At 34.5% G+C, this 19959-nt stretch overlaps 1 non-coding gene across 1 annotated transcript; it reads left to right on the top strand.

Annotated features, from left to right (window-relative positions):
• Nucleotides 1-6101: 6101 nt before the first annotated feature.
• On the top strand, nt 6102-6209 carry LOC117079682. Its single transcript, XR_004435538.1, has one exon. It is a non-coding gene; the product is annotated as a U6 spliceosomal RNA (small nuclear RNA).
• Nucleotides 6210-19959: the final 13750 nt, after the last annotated feature.

The following is a 19959-nucleotide window of genomic DNA, read 5'->3' as shown; positions in this document are numbered from 1 at the left end:
AGAAGGTTTGGAAAGACAAGAATGATGAAAGTAATTTTAGAAATTATCTGTGCTATGCTGAGGACCAATATGCAATGACAGTGGAAAAAGTGGTAAAAGTTATTTGGGAAATAGTTAAATACATCTTTTTGGGAATTAATGAAGAAGTTTGAAGAATCGGACAAAGCCTGATTTCCTACCAAACACCGTGATGATATAATTGCTCCTTTGAAGAATGTAAGACACACTTGGGGAAAGTAGGAAGAAAAAATACTTAAATTTATTCTAAATATGACAAATTAAATTAAATAGCTCATTTCTTAATACTCTTCTAAAGAGAGATGGGCTACTTGAATTGTGTGATTATTGAAACAAGTGATTACTGAGAATTGAGGTCTGTATGAAGGGCAAAATACTACAATGAAAAGAGAAAAGGGTACTACGTATCTGGAAGAAAGGAGGAGAAAGGATAAATACAAGATAGAAACAAAACATTTTGCCTCATTTGCACCATATTTAGAGTTGACCTCTAATCCAAGGGTTCAGATACTGTTGATTTTTCCAAAGAAACTGGTTTTTAGAGGTTCTTTCATTCACCCAGTAAATACCTAGCAAGGAACTACTATGTTCTGAGCACTTCTAGGAGCTTAAGATGCAGTGATAAACAAGAGAGTTAAAGGAATCTGCCTCAAAGAATCTACATGGTACTTGGAGGAGAAAGAAAATGTAATCTAAAAGTTAATGAATTAGATAAATACAATAAGTTCTGATTGCGATAGGTAAAAATAAAGGAAATTAACAATGAAACATGATAGACAGTAATGAAGACCTTACCTCGGATACTCAAGGAAAACCTTATCTGATGAAATATAAAATGTGTTTGTATATTTTGCTGTGATTGTTAGAAGAGACCTGAGATAGTTACCTGGACAGAGATTTTTCAGTTAAGAGAAATTTGCTTTTTTCAGAATGAGACACTGGAACATGCTTTTTAAAAAACAAAATGAGACATACTAGAGCATTCTTACTTTTTTTGGAAAATAGTCAAGTATAGAAGAAGAAGTTGATGATGTAGAACAAAGGAGATAGTTTCAAATGGGAAGTCTGGTTGGCAATCTGGGATGGGATCCTGAGCACCAAAAGAGAACAAGACCTTTTTTAGGAATTAGACATTTCTTCCTTTCAAGAGGAGGGAGGCTGAGTACACAGTATGGAAGCAGGTAGGTTAATAGTTTTGTTGATAGGCAGATAAAGGACCCCCTTTCTGTTTTCTCCTTTTTCTTTTTCTGTGTTTTCGGTTTTATTCCCACCCATTTAGGAAGTGAAACATTTGAATTTTTCACCATGAGGTGCTAAATGAGGAAGATATTTCCAAACTTCCAATGCACTTAGTTAAAGCTTTTCCCATGAGTAAGAAATTCGTTCTAATATCAATGCTGACACACTGAGTAGAGTTTGTATTTTTATTTCCAAGTTTAAAGAAAAATGTTTTGAATACACTATTAGTTCTATAAGAAGGAATATGCCCAACACTTAACCATTTCATGAATCATTGGGCTATGCTGTTGCACATCAAGGAATTTTTTAAGATTATATCTAAAGCATTGCTATTGTAGCATTCTAGTCATGTTTATATGTCTGCAGGGAAACTGTATATTTTTATAAACAAAATTTCCTTAACATATCAAAAGAAAACAGAAAATTGCTTTAAAAAGAGCACAAAATGCAAAGTTAGCGAAAATTTTCTATACTGAAAAAAGAACAGTTGTTGGAAGTGTTAATCTCATCTTTACCTAAGTACAAAATTTTGATGTACTAGAAAAACAAACTCAAAATGCAGTGAAATCCTATTTCGATTAATATAACTATTCTGAGAGGTCTGCATCTCACAGGTGATTTAAGTGAATTATGATGTCAATTAATCTAGCAATCATAATTCAGTATACTGGTGAGTGCTTAAACCCTGTTTTCTACATACAGCACAGAACTTGAATGGTTTTGTTGTTATTATTGTTAGCTGTTGATTTCTCACTCTCTTTAGGACTCAGGTAACTGGACATGTACCCATACCATAATTTTTTACTCTTTGTAAACTCTACGCACATAACATTTTGCATATCAAAGTTCAACTATTGCCATGTAAAAATCTAATAAAACACAGCATTAATTAAAACTTTAACTTTCTAATTTCCATCCCATAATTTAATCATCAGCCCATGTTAGATTTCCTCTCATTGATTCATGTCTCACTCAGCTACTAATCTATTAATTAAACAAACATTTGCTGAAATCAAATATGGTAGCATTAGACATATAGAAGAGAATAAGACAGCAGAGCCTTTGGACCTTATGAACCTATAGTTTATTGGATAAAATGGACATTTAATAATTTCAAGCATGATCAATGATAAAAACTGGGAAACACAAGGTTCTGGAGAAGTACAAAGCTAGCCTGGGTTTCACACACAAGAAGAAACATGGAAACAATCAAATGGAAACGTGGACATTGTCCAACCAATCCTTGACCTTACTTTTCAAACATCACTTCTCAAATAGTTGACTGGGAAAAACTCTTGTATAATTTCGGAGAATTCTGGTATTCTGTATACTTGGCCTGTGTAGATTAATAACTTAAGTTCATAAAATAAAAATTATCCTCATTTATATATAATTACAGCATATTTAGTTCAGTCTGATAATGAAACTTTACCCACCGTTGTCCCAACATCTTGAATCTAGAAATAGCTATGGATCTCCAAACAAATCATTTCTAATTTTCATGTGGTAAATGTAATGACAACTTGAGAACTAGCTCCTACATAAATAATGTCAGAAGATATATCAGTGTTTCTAATTTATACTCTTCTTTTTCATTTGGCAGATAAACATTTTCAATGGAGATGATGAAATCAGTGCAGACAAGGCTGCTTTCATTTAGAAAGTTGAATGAAAAACATACTTCTTAACTAGTGGATTGGTAAACAGACTCAAAGATTTTTAAAAATCTGGCTGTTGTCTGACTGATTTAAATATGTGAAAGTATTGAATTTAGAAGGCTTACTTTTAAACTATTTTAAAACAGGAAATTATTGTATGAGAAGGCTTCATAGCCTTCCTTTAATCAATATCAAGAGATATAAAACTTTTTCACTGTTCCACGTCACAAGAAAATTTTTCATGTGACCCTTCCTAAATGACTAGAATTGTATGAAACTGTTCCACATTTTAATGAACCAATGTGGATAGCAGCATCTGTGTATAACACATTATGTAAGAAATCATTTTGAAATGTATGCAAAGAAGAGCTCAGTTTACCAAATCAGAGTACTGCTGATTTTCTGGTTTATTTACTAAAAATAAAATTTTAAGGTGTTGCAAAAAATTAAATAAGCAAATTCAGATGAATTTTTAATTTGTTTCAAACAATAGAGAGCTCAGTTCTTTTACCTATCGTATGTTACTAGTTATTACTTGTCTGTATAGTAAGATTTGTATATGAGATAACTTAAATCTTTGTAAATTAGAAAAATATGTATGCAGATATGCATATATGTTATGTATATGTATATATAATCTTATTTATTATATATAATCTTATTATTCGGGATAGTCACAAAGATCAAAACTTATGCATTTAATAAAAAATATAAATTAATTTATTGATAGTATCAAATAATGTTAGAGCTATTAATGGCAGATAGAAAAATGTAGTCTGAAATTGCTAGTTAGAAACAAACCAAGAGAAGGCATGACATGCCAAAGATGATGTGAGGAAGATATATAAATTGGGACTAGAATGTAGGCCATGTTATCCATCCATCCATCCATCCATCCTTCCATAGCCATTCATTTATTGAGAGTCTGCTATGTGTTGAGCATTTTTTATGGAACTTAAAGAAATGAAAATGCACGTATATTACAGTTCCCAGTCCCTTACTTTACAGGCTATTATTTAGGAATATCTACTTAAATAGGTATCCCTATTTCAACGCTTTGCCTTCTTCAGAAAAACATTAAAATATATTAGAGAGTAATATAATTTTCCCTCCTGGGAAAACCAGGAGGTTTGGAAGATTAGTTTGGGAAATCTATCAAGAAATAGAACCAAAAGTCAAATAGAAAAAAGAGAAAATTGAAAAACCCATCCAAGACATGCAATATCTGCATAATACAATTTTCAGAAAGATGGAGCAGAGAAAAGGTAGAGGGAGAAATCATGAAAATAGTTTTCTCAGGACAAAGGACATAAATTTCTTCACATAAAGGGCCCACTAAGCACACAAGATAATGGATTAAATTAAACGTAACATGGTAAAGTTAAGAATACTACTTAGGAGCAAAGATATGGTTCTAATTGTTCACAAAAAAAGAGGGAAATAAATAATAAACATGTATTGAGAATTATAATTACTTTAGAATTTTGAATATCAACTCTGGAACCTAGATTGATGAATTCATATGTTCAACATTTTCAAGGAAAATGAGCTCTAACCTAGAATTCTATATCTGTGCAAACTTAATAAAGATATTGGAGAGATAAAGGATCTTAAACATTTTGCTTTTCACACGCCATTTCTAGGAAGCAACTGTAATATATTCTTCACAAATATGAAGTATAAAACCAAAAATAAGAAACATGTGGGACAAAGAAAGTAAGAGATTCAACCCTGAGAAAGGTTAAGGGAACCCCCCAGGTGCCATTAAAGGCAGAAAGCAACCTGATGGTTGTGCCCCAAGCACAGAGAGACCCAGCCCAGATTTCAACAAGTTCATGAATGTGTCAATCCATATAGTTTAAAACCTCACTACATAACATCCTTTCCCCTGGATGAGCAGATCAGCACAGTAAAAGTGAATGGATCTCACTTTAATTGATGAGATGTAAAGACGGTACCGTTTGGATGAGACCATGAGGAGACAATAAAGGTCACACTAAAGCTGGCTTCTACCTTGTGAGTCTCATTTTAGCAAGAGACTTTGTATTCCTGCAGAGTACAATTCAGAAAAAAACCGCAAATTTACTCTAATCAAAGAAAGCAGCCTCTATATGACACATGCTCATATATGCCTAAACTACCCTGGAAACATAAAAAGCTTGTAGCAGTGACTGATGCTAGGAAAGGGAATTGGGTGTCTAAAGCAAAAAGAATGTAGGAGAATTACTTTTAATTCACCAGTTACTTTTGAATTTTATTCCAAAGGCATGTATTATCCAGACAAATGATGAAAATAAAAAGATGGAAATAAAATGCACCACCCCCTAGAGTGTTTAGTCTTCTTAAATGTCTATTTGAGGTATTCAGAAGCTCATCAGCTCCACAAAGACTCTTCAGAAATGGAGTGATGCTAGTCCAGTGTGTCTGAGTCTAAACATCCCCTGAAGCCAGAACAGGCACCTACGCTTTATTTATTTATCAGCAGAAAATGAGTTCAGAAGAAGAGGCCTAAACATACCTAAATGTAATAAAGAACAACAACAACTACAAAAGGTAAAGAAAAAAAAAATTGCTTAACAAAATTAATTGGAATGAATGAAGAGGATGGTGGTAGAAGAAACTATGTGTGCACCGAAACCATTTAAAATGCTGGAATAATTTACATACATATAAATTTCAAAATATGTATGAATTTTAAGACAGTGGAATAGATTTAATTTTCATAGGAAACACAAAGCTCTGCTAATGGGTTTCATTTTTGAAAGTTCTTATGTTTTTGTTTAGGAATTAATGCAAAATTCACCACCTTTTTATTTCCCTTATGCTAAAAAAGGATAGAGGATCTTTTTTAACTAAAGAAAACCAGCAAAAATGTGACAACTTGTAATTAAGCTTAATCGTACATATCAGCAAAAAGTCATGACTCATGGTTCATCTATTTATCTTGATACCTTAGGGCTTATCTATTTATCTTGCTCGTCATCTTGCTCCATGATGATGTTCATCTATGACTTGAGGTTTGTCTATTTATCTTGCTGTGACATTGTAACATTGAAGTTGCAACATCAATATTAATATTGTCCAAGTGTGCTCTTGAAATGGCCCCTAAACAAATAGCAAGTCTGTGTCTATAACTTCATCCTCTATAATGTTACAAATTTTATACTATATAAGAGTAGATATTAAATGCTCATGTCCACAGAATATATTTCTAAAATTAGAATGACATAGAGAAGATTAAAATGGTGTTTACACCAGGATGCCGTGAAAATTTGTAAAGCCTTCAATATTTTTATATAAAAATTAGGAGAATTTCTTGCTAGCAAACCAGTTCCACAAGGACTACTAAAGAGGTTCCTTTAAATATACATAAAAGGGCACTATACAATAAACTGAATACATATAAAGAAATGAAGAGCACTGTTGAAGGTAACTATGTAGGTAAAAGTTAAAAACAGTATAAATGTACTTTTTGTTTGTGATACTTTTTTCTCCTCTCTGATTTAAAAGACAAGTCTATAAAATGTTTGTAATACTTTTTTCTCTTCTCTGATTTAAAGACAAATTTACAAGGCAGTAATTATAAATCTGTGTTTTTGAGTATATGATGTATATAGATGTAGTTTTTATGACAATACAAGCACCAAGGCAGCTGATGGAATAAAACTTCTTAGAAGTGAGTGTTTTCAAATATCATTGATATTAGGTTGGAATTAATAATAATTAGTGTGAGTTAAGATGTTAATTTTAATCCTTATCTCAGAAATATAGTTAATGGATAAGAATTTAGAAGTGGATACTAGAAAATAACTATTTTACAACAAAGAAAGCGGAGATAGAGGAAGGAGGAATAAAAAAAGATACAAGCCATATAGAAAATAGCCAAATGTCAGACATAAATTCTAAATGATTAATAATACATTTACTGTAATAGAATTAAACATTTCAATCTAAAGGCAGAAATTTTAAAATAGATTTAAGAATATACAAATACATGCTTTCTACAGTGATACACTTTAGATTCTAGGACACATGTGGAATACAAAAGGGTGGAAATAGATATGCCATTAGAACAGTTAAAATAAAATGGAAGTGGCTAAGCAAATATCAGACAACATATACTTTAAGATGAAAATTTTTATTAGAGGCAAATTTTAATAATGGTGAAATGATTGACCCAACAAGAATATATAAGAATTATAAACATATATGCCCCTAACAACAGAACCTCAAAATACATAAAGAAAAAATGGACATGATTGAAAGGAAAAATTAACAGATCTTCAATAGTAGATGAATATTTCAGTACTTCACTTTCAATAACACAACAACTAGACAAAAATTGCAAAAGAAAATGAAGGGCTTGAACAATACTATAAACCAACTAGACCTAACAGACATCTATAGAACACTAACCAACAGCAGTAGAAAAAACATTCCTTTCAAGTTTACATGAAACATTATCCAGGATAGAACACATGCCAGGTCATATGATGAACTTTAATAAATGTAAAAGGATATAAGGAATATAAAGTATATACTCCCTAGCAACAGTGAAATTAAATTAGAATTTATTAACAGAAAACAATTGTGAAACTCACAAAAATGTGGACACAGTTTACTCCTAAATAAACAATGGGTCACATCTGAAAATTCAAGTGGAATTAGTAATACTTTGAGATAAATGAAAATAAAAACATATCAAAACTCATGGGATACAATAAAGCAATATTTATAGCTATAAACATCTTTATTAAAAGGAATATCTGAAATCAATAACATCATATTCTGCCCTAAGAAACTAAAGATGAAAAACCCAAAGCAATCGGAAAAAAACTAATAACAATGACCAGAATGAAAACAAATGAAATAGAAAATAAAAAAGCAATAAAAAAAATGGAAGCCAAAATTGGTTCTTTGAAAAAGGCAGCAAAATTAACAATAACATTGTATTGGAGGCTCCAGCCAGGAATATTAGACAAGAAAAATAAGAGGCCTTCAGATTGAAAATCCAGAAATAAAACTATTAACAGATAATATGATCTTGCATGTAGAAAATTCTAAATAATCCACAATCTATTAAAGTTTATGAACCTATTTGACAAGATTGCAAAATGTAATATATAAAAATCAGTTATACTTCTATTCACTTGCAATGAACAATCTAAGATGTAGGAGAAAAAGTATATTTACAATAGCCTTAGAAAGAATAAAATAATTAGAAATAAATTGAACAAACGAAGTGCAAGATTTGTTTACTGGAAACTAAATAACATCAGAAGAAATTGAAGAACTGAATTAGTGAAAAAACAGCCTACCTGTGTTCATGAATTGGAAGACAATACTGTTTGGCTAGTAATACTTGCCAATTGATCTACAGATTCGATACAATTCCTAATATAATACCAGTTGCCTTTGTTGCATGTATTGACAACCTTGGCTAAGTGAATAAAGCCAGACATGAAAAACCACATATGGTATAATTCAATTTATATAAAAGATCCAGAATAGGCAAATCCCTAGAGACATTGATTGGTTGTCGCACAGGATTGGGGAGAAAGAGGGTTTAGGGAGTGACTGGTAATGAGTCTGGGGTTTCTTTTTGTAGTGATGAGTGTACTCTGAAATTAGACTGATGATGTTCACACAACTTTGTAAATATGCTAAAAGAATCACTGAATTGTATACTACAAACAAGTGAATTTTATTGTATGTGAAGTATGTCTCAATAAAAATAGTTAAATATTCCACCAATTAAAATTAGTGTATGATGATTAATTTCTCATTTTATGTAGTGATTATTGAATATAATATAAAATATACAGTTTTCTGTAGCAATGATGCTTTACAACAGTTACTATTTTAGTTTAAAACAGGAGTCAGAGTACTCTTTTAAAGAAGCATTTTCCAAACTGTAGGAGTCAGAATAGTTTATATCCATGAGGTTTAGACATTATTATTTATTTTACCCAATTAAAATATAACTTTCTTAACACCTAAATTAAGGTAGATATTTTAAAATTATTTTCAGAGAGGATGTTTGTAGTTCAAATGATTTGGCTGTATTTCACTAGCATTATTATAAGATCTTCAACCATTGGCTGGGCTCCAGTAGCATCCTCAGTTCCTCTATTCTATTGGGATACTTATTGGAAAGCCACTGTTTCCTTATATTCCAAAGATAAATTAAGTAGAGAAATAAGTAATAAAAATTTTAAAAAATACCTTCTTGCACCTGTGGTCCCAGGTACTCAGGAGGCTGTGACAGGAGGATCACTTGAACCCAGGGTTCGAGGCTTCAGTGAGCTATGATTGGGGCTCCTGTACTCCAGCCTGGGTGACAGAATGAGATCCTATCTCTAAAAATAAACAAGCACAAACGTAAAAATCTCTTCTTTATTCTCCATCGATGTTAGTTCTCTTCTCTTAACAGTTACTTTCTGGAAGTGATTTTGTGTTTCTTGGACTGTTTATGTGTGTATCCACAGGAGAGCAGAGCAAACTGCCCCTTCTTGAACACATTCATGCTTTTTCCATTTATAGAAATATTTTCCTGTGTCACTCAGAATTTATCCATTCTCCTAGATATGCATTTTTCCTGTGCATTTGAGCATCATAGGAAGATAAATTCTATTCCTGATAATGGTAGCCTGGTCATTGAGTCACAGAAAGTTATTAATCCTGCAATTTTTGATTGGTGAGTAAGTTCTGCGGAGGTAGAATTTTATGTTGTAAGTTTAAGATTTTTTTCTAGATGCAAATTACTTCGTCCTTGCAATAGAAATTGACCAGTGATGTGTGCTGCTGACTTTTCATAACCAATGTATATATAATCCATTAAGTTATTACATATAATATTGGTCAGAAGAGCATCCTGTAAAATTTGAACTCCCTTTTATTTTAATTGTATGGCGTGGAATCAACTTTTATTACCCTCTAGTGGTGGAATTTGTAAACTGCATATTTAGATGTCTGGGACAGCATATTTTCAAGGTGTGAAGTAGGTTGCTCAACTCCATGTGTAAAGCTAAAGAGTAGATGGGAAATATTCAGAGTTATCGAAACCAATTAATGGTGCCAATAATTTGATTGTAAAAGTTTTTAAAAATATAATACATTTATTGGTTTTTTTTGGTCACACAGTCGTATTTCATGGGAAGGAAATCGAAATCTTTGTTTCCTTCAGAATAAAAGAACAATAAAGATTTTCTTCATTTGGACCAAATTTTTTTTCTGAATATATAAACTTACATTGGGGTTTGACATCTCAAAAATATTTCAAAATATTTTACCATCCAAAAATATTGTTTAAATTTCAAGTTATAATTTAATTCTACCTAAAAATAGGTATATAGATTGATATATAGTCACTTAAGTGTTGTATACTATAGTTTCAGACAATTCCCTCCTTCATATCTTTTTCTTCCCTTCAACAAATATATGTTGACTGTCTAGTACAAGTCAGGGAGTTCTATGTGAAATTGTAATGTTGGTAAAGCTTGATTTTGACTTTGCAGAAGGGATTACAGCCTGTGTGGTGATACATTTTCCCCAGGTGTGTGAAAGATGGTGGATGGGACGAGGCTAGGCTTGTCACTGTGGGACCCAAATTTTCTTTGCCAACTGCCAACTTTCAGTATTAGAAAAATATTTCCTTTGTTAGAAAGGGTTTTGAGTTGATAAAATGCAAGTATTTCTATTAAAATGCAAGTATTTTTGAAGTATGTAAAATATAGGACATTATGTGTTTTTCTGAGTTGGTGTGAGTTGAATTTCATCGGTGCAAACTGGAGTCTCCCTGGTGTGTGTGTGTGTGTGTGTGTGTGTGTGTGTGTGTGTGTATGTATGTGTCTGGGCATGTGAAGGCATGACTGTGTGTGTGTAAATCTATTGAGGATACAAAAAAGACCCTGGATGGAAACAGCAGTGTTATAGAGAAGGGGGCAAGAGTATAAAAGACAAACTTCACCTACTTAGTTTCTCCTTGCCTAGGGGTAGTCTTATTTTCTAGCATTTTTTCATGATCTATTTACTAAAAGCCCAGTGTCCCTAGGTGCCTCTGTGAGTCTTACAAACCTCTCAATAGCCCATGTGTGGGAGGTAGAACCTTGACATTTTGCCCATCCAGGTTTCCTTCCTTTGAGAGTTTTTCTCTGAGCTATGTGGTGGGTAGATTTCTGGTGAAAATCTGTACTCACTGTTAACAAGAAATGACTGACTTAATGATTCAAACAAATAAAGAATATCTTGACTCAAGTGTGAGGCACCTCTAGGCTTCATGTAACAGAGATACTTTAAGACAGGAAGATCTTTCAGTATCCGCTAAGATCATAGTACCATACTATTGAGTAATTTGAAGTCTAACCTTGTTCAAATGTGGGACGATATATCTTGGGTTGTATCATTGTCTGCTTATCCCCTTACACACATATCAAATCGCTTAAAGTTTGAAAACGTAATACTAGAAAAAAGTCTGTGTTTAAGGTATGCATGCTATTATCTTTATTTCCCCCTGGCACGTAGTATAGGTATACCTTAGAGATACTGTGGGTTTGGTTCCAGACCATGACAATAAAACAAATATCACAATAAAATAAGTCACACAATTTTTTTTTTTTTTGGTTTCCCAGTGCCTATAAAAGTTATATTTGAAAGGGTATGGTGGCTTATGCCTGTAATCCCAGCACTTTGGGAGGCCTAGGCAGGTGAATCACAAGGTCAAGAGATCAAGACAATCCTGAACAACATGGTGAAACCCTGTCTCTACTAAAAATACAAAAATTAGCTGGGTATGGTGGTGTGCCTGTAATCCTAGCTACTCAGGAGGCTGAGGAAGGAGAATCGCTTGACTCCAGAGGTGGAGGTTGCAGTGAACCAAGATCACGCCACTGCGCTCCAACCTGACAACAGAGTGAGACTCCATCTCAAAACAGAATTATATTTATACTATACTATTGTCTATTAAGTTTGCAATAGCATTATGTCTAAAAAAAAAACCTTAATTAAAATATTTCTAAAAGACACAACACTCACTGAGTAGTAATCTTCTTGCTGGTGGAAGATCTTGCCTTAGTGTTGATGGCTACTGACTGATCAGGGTGTTGTCTATGGTGATTTCTTAAAATACACCAACAATAAAGTTTGGCACATTGATTGACTCTTTGTTTCACAAATTATTGTCGTATAGCATGCAATGCCATTTAATAACATTTTACCCAGAGTAGAATTTTCTTCAAAATTGGAGGCAATCCTCTCAAACTCTGCTGCTGCTTTATCAACTAAGTGTGTGGAATATACTTAAATTATTTGTTCTCGTTTTGACAATGTTCATAGCATCTTCATAGGAAATTCTATCTTAACAAACCACTTTCTTTGCTCATGTGTAACAAGAAACTCTTCATCCATTCAAGTTTGATCATAAAATTGCAGCAATTCAGTTACATCCTCGGGCTCCACTTTGGATTCTAGTTCTCTTGCTATTTCTTCCACATCTGCAGCTACCTTCTTCACTGCAATCTTAAATGCCTCAGTCATCATGAGGGTTGAAATCAACTTCCAAAATCTATTTAATGTTGATGTTTTAAACTCTTCTCATGAAGCACAAATGTCTAGAATGGTGAGTCTTTTTCAGAAGTTTTCAAATTTATTTTGCCTAGATCAATCAGAGAAATCACTATCTATGGCAGCTGTAGTGTTATAAAATATATTTCTTAAATAATAAGACTTGAAAGTGGAAATTACTGTTTGATTCATAAGCTGCAGAATGAATGTCGTGTTAGCATAAAAACAACATTACTCTTTGTGTACATCTCTATCAGAGCTCTTGGATTACTCAGCACATTGTCAGTGAGCAGTATCTTTTGAAAGTAATCCTTTTCTTCTGATCAGTATGTCAACAGTGGGCTTAAAATATTTGGAAATCTGTGTTGTAAACAGATGCGTTGCCATCTAGGCTTTATTATTCCATTTATAGAGCATAGGCAGAGTAGATTAGATTTAGTATAATTCTTAAGAGGCCTAGGATTTTTTAAATGGTAAATGAACATTTGGCTTCAGTTTAAAGTCATCAGCTGCATAAGCCTCTAACAAAAAGTCAACCTATCCTTTGAAACTTTGAGACCAGGCCTTGACTTTTCCTCTGGCTAAGACAGTTCTAGGTGGCCTCTTCTTCCATTATAAAACTGTTAAGTCTACGTTGAAAATCTGTTGTTTAGTGTAGCCACTTTCATTAATGATTTTAGCTAGATCTTCTGGATAGCTTTCTGTAGTGTCTATATCAACACTTGAGGCTTTACTTTGTACTTTTTATGTTATAGAGATGGCTCCTTTCCTTACACCTCAAGAACCAGCTTCTGCTAACATGAAACTTTTCTTCTGCTGCATTTTTTAAAAATTATCTCAGTGTTTATAGAATTTAAGAGAGTTTAGGACTTGCTCTGGATTAGGCTTTAGCTTAAGGGAATGTTGTGGCTGGTTTGATTTTTCTACCTAGACCACTAAAAATTTCTCCATATCAGAAATAAGACAGTTTCACTTTATCATCATTCGTGTGTTCTTCACTGGATTAGTGCGTTTAATCTCCTTCAAGAACTTTTACTTTATATTCACAAATAACTTGGGTATTTGGTTAAAAGTTGCCTAGTTTTGGGCCTGTCTTGGCTTTTGGCATGCCTTCCTCACTAAACCTAATCATTCCAGGCTTTTGATTTAAAGAGAGAGATGTGCAACTCTTCCATTCCCTTAGACACTCAGAGACTGTGGAGTTATCAATTGTCCTAATTTCAATATTGTTGTGTCTCAGGGAATAGAGAAGCCTGAGGAGAGGGAGAGAAATAAGGGAATGACTGGTTAGTGGAGCAGTCAGAATACATATGACACTTGTCAGTTAAATTCACTGTCCTATATGGGCATGATTCATGGTGCCCCTTTCGTTACAATAGTAACATCAAAGATCACTGTTCATAGATCACCATAACAGATATAACGATAATGAAAAAGTTTGAAATATTATAAAAATTGCCAAAATGTCACACAGAGACACATGTGCACATGCTGTTGGGAAAATTGCATCAATGAATTTGCCCAAGGCAGGGTTGTCACACACCTTCAATTTGTAAAGAACACAATTATCTATGAAGCACAATTGATACAGTTTGGCTGTATCCCCACCCAAATCTCATCTTGGACTGTAGCTCCCCACAATTCCCACATGTCATGGGAGGAATCCAGTGGGAGGTAATTGAATCATGGGGGCAGGTCTCTTCCCTGCTGTTCTCATAATAGTAAATAAATATCAGGAGATCTGATGGTTTTATAAAGAGGAGTTCCCCTGCACAAGCACTCTCTTCTCTGCCACCATGTAGGATGTGACTTGTTCCTCCTTGCCTTCTGTGATGGTTGTGAGGCCTTCCATCTCTGTGGAACTGAGTCAATTAAACCTATTTTCTCTATAATTTACCCAGTTTTGGGTATGTCTTTATCAGCAGTATGGAAACAGATTAATACAACAATAAAGTGTGGCACAATAAAGGAAAGCTCAACAAAATGAGGTCTGTTTGTATTTGTTAACTATTCTCTTCATAAATAATAAAAATTTAAAAGATATTTTATTTACCAGAGTACCTCAAATTTTTACCTTTTGCTTTAGTATAGGGATTGATAATGAACAACTCAGAAACTATTGTCCCATGTTAATTTTTCTGCTTTGAGAATTGCTGAGAGTAGGATTTAGATGGAAAAAGTCCCAAAGAGAACTGTAAGTAGAGTAAGGGCATTTACGTTATTCTTCCTCATAGTTTCATTTGTTGGTTTTCAGCGTCTAACTTTGAAAAGCTGCCTGAGGCTGCTGAGAATCTACCACAAGGATCACACACAGGTCTACTGGTTCCAGCCTCATCCAAAGATGGAGCAGAAGCCAGGACAGCTGTTCAGGCTCACTCCTGGTCTTTGGCATACTCAGGGCAGTGACTTTTTTCCACCAGCCTCACCCTTTGACTCTTTATAATAATGAAAACTCAGTCAGGTCCTGCAAATGGCCAAAGTAACCATTCAAAACCTAAGTATTTTTACCATGGAGAGAAATCTCTGCTGCTGGTGATAGATCCCAGCAGTAGATTAGATTGGACTATACCCCACAGGTAGAAAGCCCACCATTTAGGGAGGAGCCGCTTTGAATATGGATCAAATAATTAGAAAATTGACTCCTAGATCACTAGACAAGAGTCACTCATCTGTCTTAGGCATCCCACTGTAGATATGAATGGGGAGAGAGTAGAAAAGGCTTAAAGAAGTAGTAAAATTATGCCTGCAAGATTGAATTCATATACACATTTCATAATTATGAAATTTAATGTTCACAGTTATTTCAGATGACAGACAGCTTAAGCTGAAACCCCTTTTAACAAAACTCATGAAGAAAGTAACAATTTTGTAAGCCAACTTGTTTATCCTGTGAGTGACTTGGCTGCAAGAGTAGACTAAACTGTCCTTTTAACCACACTGTCTGTACTCTTACAGATCAGGGAGTTGCCATCTCTGAAACCAGAAAAGGGAGTTAGGGAAGTTGAAAGAGACAAAGGATCTAAATGTGATATCTTTGCAAAATCTCAAAGGTCAGGTGGCAGGTGCATTTCCAATGGCTTTAAGGAGGGAAGATAAGGTGTGGTTTAATGGTCTACTTGGAAATTCAAATTCTAGTCTGTGCAATGTGAAGACTTTTCCACATTAGGTAAATCACTGATAAGTCATTCCCCAGCACATAGTCAGTGGCTTTCCAATTTTGAATTTATTTTGTACTCCTAGCAAGGTAATACTTATGAAGGATTTTACAATTGCTAGATTCAATTTTGGGTCAAGGCTTTGATTTTTGTACTGATACCAAATACCAAACCTTGGAAAACAGAGAAAGAAGAAATTGGTGAATTTTTACTCAATTCAAGAATTCCCCATTTTTTTTCAATTAGTATAATAGTTCTGATTGTTTTGTAAGAAAAAATAGAAAATGAATCATTATGAGCCTGAATGAATACTTTGTATCTTATCTATTCTATTAAAACTAAAAGACGAGCTAAACATTTTAGGTATTAAAATATACATTTTTGAATGAAATTTGTTGTAACACTTCCCTTAATTATAAATTTAAATGGAACCCAGCCCACAAGTATTTGTTTATAATCTATAGATTGGGCAATAGTTTTTGGGATAATTCATTTTATAATCTGAGATTTCTAATGCTACCTCCATTTTCTACCTTCACTTTTCTAATGTGTCATTATTAATTTATATATAATAGATTTATTTCTGTAATTTCTTTATGGTCAATCATATACTGAACAACACTAATTTTGAAAGCAACTGTGTGGAAATGGGGAGATAACAGTGAATTTATGTGAATAATGCTGATTTCTTTTCTTAAAGTAACTTTTGATCTCATTGGAAAGATGTGCCATATACAATAATCTCAGGAATAAATTAAATAAATGGGTCTGAAAGCAGAGGTTCCCGAAAATGGGTAGAGAATGAAGGATATGAGTTACAAAAATCCTATGTTGAATCCTGGCACTAATGACTTGGATAACTCATTATGCTTTTTCATGACAGTGTTGTCAATGCAAACACAATGGGAGAATACCCAATAATTGCCAAAATAGATTGTATCAGTCTCACACTGCTAATAAAGATATACCTGAGACCCAGTAATTTATAAAGGAAAGAGGTTTAATTGACTAATTGTTCCACATCACTGGGAAGATCTCACAATCATGGCAGGAGGTGAATGAGGAGTAAAATTACATCGTACTTGGTGGCAGGCAAGAGAGTGTGTGCAGGGGAACTCCCCTTTATAAAACCATCAGATCTTCTGATATATGATACTTATCATGAGAACAATGTGGGAAAGACCCTCCCCCATGATTCTATTACCTCCCACTGGGTCCCTCCCATAACACATGGGAATTATGGGAGCTACATTCAAAATAAGATTTGGGTAGGGACAAAGCCAAACTGTATCATTCCACTGCTGGCCCCTCCCAAATCTCATGTCCTTACATTTCAAAATGAATCATGCCTTCCCACAGTCCCCCAAAGTCAAACTCATTTCAACATTAACTCAAAATTTACAGTCCAAAGTCTCATCTGAGACAAAGCAAGTCTCATCTGCCTATGAGCCTGTAAAATCAAAAGGAAGTTAATTACTTCCTAGATACAATGCGGGAGTGGGGGGAAATACAGCCATTCTAAATACAGGCCTCATGCAAGTCCAAAATCCAGTGAGGAAGTAAAATCTTAAAGCTCAAAAATGATCTTCTTTGACTCCATGTCTCACATCCAGGTCACCTTGTTGCAAGAGGCGGGGTTGTATGGCCTTAGGCAACTCTGCCTCTGTGGCTTTGCAGGGTACAGCTCCTCTCCTGACTGCTTTCATGGACTAGTGTTGAGTGTTGGCAGCTTTTCCAGGTGCACAATGTAAGCTGTCAGTGGATCTACCACTCTGGAGTCTGGAGGACTGTGGCCCTCTTCTTACAGCTCCACTAGGCAGTGCTCCAGTGGGGACTCTGAGGGATTTGTACCTCACATTTACCTGCTGCACTGCCCTGGCAGAGGCTTTCCATGAGGGCTCCGCCCCTGCAGCCCACCTCTGCCTGGACATCCAGGCACTCTCATATAACCTCTGAGATACATCCAAGGCAGAGGTTCCCAAACCTCAGTTTGTGACCTCTGTGCACCTGCAGGCTCAACACCATGTTGAAGCTTCCAAGATGTAGGGCTTGCACCTTCTGAAGTCATTGCCTGAGCTGTGCCTTGGCCCCTTTTAGCCATGGCTGGAGCAACTTGGAAGCAACCAAGTTCCTAAGCTACACAGGGATCCTGGATCCAGCTTAGGAGACCATTTTTTCCTCCTAGGCCTCTGAGCCTGTGATGGGAGGGGCTGCTGTAAAGGTCTCTGACAAGCTCTGGAGACAGTTTCCCCATTGCCTTGATGGGGAAATTCAGCTCCTTGTTATGTATGCAAATTTCTGCCATAGGTTGACTTTGTCCCCAGAAAATGGGTTTTTATTTTCTATTGCATCATCAGGCTGCAAATTTTCCAAACCTTCATAGTCTGCTTCCCTTTTTACCATAAGTTCCAATTCCAAACCATATCTTTGGAAGTACATACAACTGAATGCTTTTAACAGTACCCAGACCACTGCTTAGAAGCTTTGCTGCTTAGAAATTTCTTCTACCAGATACCCTAAATGACACCTCACAAGTTCAAAGTTGCACAGATCTCTAGGGCAGGGGCAAAATGCTGCCAGTCTCTTTGTTAAAGCATAAAAAGAGGGACCTTTGCTCCAGTTCCCAGGAAATTTCTCATCTCCATCTGAGATCACCTTAGTCTGGACTTCATTTTCTATATCACCATTAGCATTTTGGTCAAATCCATTCAACAAATCTCTAGAAAGTTCCAAACTTTCCCACATTTTCTTGTCTTCTGAACCCTCCAAACTGTTCCATCATCTGCCTGTTACCCAGTTCCAAAGTTGCTTCCACATTTTCGGGTATCTTTACAGCAGCACCTGTTCTCATGCTGCTAATAAAGATATACCCACGATTGGGTAATTTCTAAAGAAATAGGGTTTAATTGACTCACAGTTCCACACAACTTGGAAAGCCTCACAATCATGGTGGAGGGCAAATGAGGAGCAAAGTCACATCTTACATGCGGCTGGCAAGATAGAGTGTGCAAGGGAACTCCCCTTTATAAAAGCATCAGATCTCATGATATGTATTCGCTATCACGGGAAAGCACAGGAAAGAACTGCTATGATTCAATTGCCTCCCATTGGGTCCCTCTCATGACATGTGGGAATTATGGGAGCTACAATTCAAGATGAGATTTGGGTGAGGAAACAGCCAAACCACATCATAGATTTAACTTAATTTCAGCATAGATGGTTATTTCTAGGCTTTGAATATATGATAATTTAAATGTTGACTAAACAGTACATTTTAATACTAAAAGTGAAAAAAAGTCATAGTAAAAGTCTATACTGGTTTTCAGAAAAAAAGCATATATTTTTGTATTAGATTGATATTACTCCATTTGCCCCAGACCAAGCATAGGCCATCATTCTTTGTTGTCTTCTTCTAGGTAAGGTTTAAAATCCTTTTTATTGTTCTTGTCTATTTTACCATTCACAGACCTATGGTCCGTCTGGGTTACAGAGTTCCAGACTTAGAGATGTGAGACAGAAATATAATTAGAATTATTGGCTAGAAAAGAAGACTTCTAGCTTAAGAAAGACTATTCTTTCATAGAGCTCAGAAGAACAAATTTCAAATCTATCTGCATTTACAAAAAATGTTTTAGTATGGAAATTTCCAAATATCTACAGAATTAGAAAGAAGTAGAAATGTTCATCAGTCAGTCTCTTTAATATCAATTACTGACCAAATGACAGATTTATTTTCTTTATACCCTATGTTACCATCACCGTAAGCCCAGAAATTTTGAAGCATATTCCAAACTTCTTTTTCCCAGTAAAAGTTTTAGTATGTATATTTCTATATTGTTAAGAAATCATTTTTTAAAAACATAGCCACAATGTCAATATCACACACCCCCAAATAACAATAATTCTTTAAAATCAATAAATATTCAGGCATTTCACATTTTCTTGATGGTCTTATAAATGTACTTTAATTTTCTTAACCATTTTAATTAATACAAATTCAAATACAATATCTTTTAAACTATAAAATGAAAAAAATTCCATCTGTTTTTATTTTTTTTGCAATTTTTTATTTGTTGAATCCAAAACAGTCATCCTGTAGAATCCTGGTTGGATTATGCTGATTGCTTCTCCTTCATGCTTGTACATTTACCATGTTTCTTTTGACCTATATATGCTGTCAATTGGTCAAAAAATCTATAGGGTTGACCAGATTCAGGTTTAGTTTTTTTGGCATCACTTTGTAGGTGATGTTGATTAATTCCAAAGGAGTTTTCGAGCATCTGGTTGTCTGATTGTGATGTCACAGCCATTAATGATCAATGCCTAGA

The sequence above is a fragment of the Trachypithecus francoisi genome, unplaced genomic scaffold (assembly GCF_009764315.1).
Source record: "Trachypithecus francoisi isolate TF-2019V2 unplaced genomic scaffold, Tfra_2.0 Lachesis_group7, whole genome shotgun sequence".
NCBI lineage: Eukaryota > Metazoa > Chordata > Mammalia > Primates > Cercopithecidae > Trachypithecus > Trachypithecus francoisi.
Note: the sequence above shows the minus strand (reverse complement) of the source record. Positions and strands in the feature narration are given on the sequence as shown.